Raw genomic sequence first — 2,681 nt, forward strand, 5'->3', positions numbered from 1 at the left:
TCAGGGAATCCTGTGATTCCTAGGGTGGACCCAGAGTCAGCCGCGTGCCAAGCGAGCACCTTCACTGCTGCACTGTCTCTCAGCGTTTTCTCCGCCTCTAGCATTTAGTTCAGGGCCCCCAGGCTTGGGGACGAGCTCTGCCATGATTCTGCTGCCCCCTCGCGGAGGGAACCAGCAGGCAACCCCTCTCTCTCCACCTGGAGTGTGTGGGTGGCAGATAGAAGGATTTGGGGGTCCCCTAAGCAAAGCCCCCACTCAGGGCGGGAAAAGAAAGACTCTAGTCCGTCATTCTAAAAATAGTGTTTATTATTTATTATTATTATTATTATCATCTTTTAAAAATGGTGTCATGCAAAATATACGGTCTTTGTAGAAATTCTGGAAATAGAAACAGGCGGTGCAGACATCCCCGCCGCTGTCCCACCCCCAAGGCCACTGGCACCTCCATCTTGGGGATGCGTCCTTGCAGGGCGCTGATGTTGAAGCCCTGCAGAGGGAAGGCAGTGGCGGTGTAGACAGCCTGCCCGTGGAATTCGAGGGTGCTTTCTAGGGTTCAGGCACTCGTTCGATGGAGGTGGGGCTGGCTGGAGTGCTACCCCTGCCTGTCAGGGACTTGCAGACTCTGATCTGATGTGCTGGGCTGTAGGCAACCACCTTTGTCCTCGAAGTACCTTCCGGAGTGCTCTGGAACCTTCTCATTGAATATTTCCTGGGCCTACTCCATGCTGGGCATACAGGAGCCTCGAAGACTGCCTCCTGGCACCATGACGTCTGTGGGGTGGAACCCCCCGAGGCCCTGGATATCGGTGCCCCCAGTCCATGGATGAAGCCCTGGCTCAGAAACTGTGGTGTCTTGCGTCACCCACTCCATCTCACGGGCTCGTCCCAAGACCCAGGCCCCCTTTTCCCACCACCCCCGCTGGTATCCCGTGCAGAAAGTGAGACTTAAATAAATAATATACCACCCGGGAGGGGGCGCATGTGGACACATTTTCAGGCTCCAGATGCCCATCCTCGGGGCTGTCCCCAAGTGTGCCTGCCTCCCACCCCCCATTAAATAAATAAGTATAAATAAGGCACAGATGCCCTGCCAGGAGGGCCTGCTGGTAACTGGGAGCACACAGTGCAGGGGGGGTTCTCTCTGCCACCCCCCCCAAATAAATAAATAAATAACTTCTGGCTTCCATGACTGTGTGGCCGATCACAGACGCGTCCTCAGGAGCAGCAAACCCCTCACGGCCCAGTCAAGAGTGAGGTGCAAGCCCCCCAGGATGGCGTAGGCCGCTCGGATACTTCCCCAGGCAGAGGCCGGGGGTGCCAGCGGGAGAGCCTGCGGGTCTGGGGGCACCTGAGGCAGTAAGAAGCGGGACATCTGCAGGAGAAGAGGGGGTGGTCAGAGAGAGTGTGGGGTGCAGAGTTCTGGGGAACTGGGGCTCCTGCCATTGGGTTGGGGTTGGTCCAGAGTCAGGATCCTGCTAAAAGCTGGAACCCCGGATTCTAGAGTGTCTTTTAATTGGGGGCACAGCCACACCCAGAGACGTCAGGGGTTACTTTTATTTGTTTTTGTTTTGGGGCCACACCCGAAGGCACTCAGGGTTCCCACCCGACTCTGCCCTCAGAAATCGCTCCTGGCAGACTCGGGGGACCCTATGGGCAACCTTGTGCAAGCCCCGGCCAGCCAGGGACTTGCAGACTCTGATCTGATGTGCAGTGCTGGGCTGCCGGCAACCACCTTAGTGGTTCTCCCCACTGTGCTCTCCTTCTGGGCCCATCTCTGCACAAGGGTCCCCGAGTCCCAAGCAGGAATGTAAGGGCTGGAGCCTTGGGGTCCTGGGACCCCCTAACTGGGTGGGGTCAGAGCAGGCCTAAGGGCCCGGGGCGTGGGTCTGGCTGGGACCTACCAGGAGCTGCAGCCGCCTCAGCAGTCGGTCCAGCCGCAGCTGCAGGGTGCCCAGCTCGGGCTCTAGCAGTCGCAGGGAGGAGCCGCTCACCCGGCGCAGCCACTGGACGTGGCGAAGGTAGGAGAGCAAGTCGGCCCGCATGCGGGGCAGCACGCCTGGGACCTGCAGGGGTGAGAGCGGTGGGTCCCCACGGGCCCTCCACCAGGCAGTCGTATCCCCTCTCCCTCTTCTCCCTTGACAAGATCCTGGACCCTCCCCATTTCTCCTCTGCCCTGAAGGGCTCTAAGACCAGACTCTCCCTTCCCCTTCCCTCCCTTTCCCTTCTCTCCTCACCTCTCCTCCCCTTCTCACCTGCAGAGCCCCTAGTGCTCCTGCACTCATGGCCAAGGTGGGCAGCGAGTCCAGGCTGTAGTCCCCTTCAGCTGGGAGTTTGTCTCTCTGGGGGAGAAGCATCCGTGAGGGGGAAGCTGACGGGTCTTGGGGGTGGGCCATCCCCTCCCTCCTGCCCTGTCTTTGCCCTCACTCAGGGGCATCCCTGAGAAGACGGAGGTACCTACCAGCTGGGTGGCCAGCTGCCGCGAGTGGGCCAGGAGGGCGCGGGTCAGGAGGATGACGGTGTCCAGCTCCATGCGGAGGTCTGCGGGGATCCGAGGGGCTCCCGGGGGTGGCCCCGGGGCAACGGCTTCATCTGGCCACAGGCTCAGCATCGCCAGCACCAGGCAGCAAACACCTGGGGAGGAAATCAGAGGGTCTGAGGTCGGAGGAGGCCAAGGAGGTCTC

Source organism: Suncus etruscus, chromosome 14 (assembly GCF_024139225.1).
Source record: "Suncus etruscus isolate mSunEtr1 chromosome 14, mSunEtr1.pri.cur, whole genome shotgun sequence".
Taxonomy (NCBI): domain Eukaryota; kingdom Metazoa; phylum Chordata; class Mammalia; order Eulipotyphla; family Soricidae; genus Suncus; species Suncus etruscus.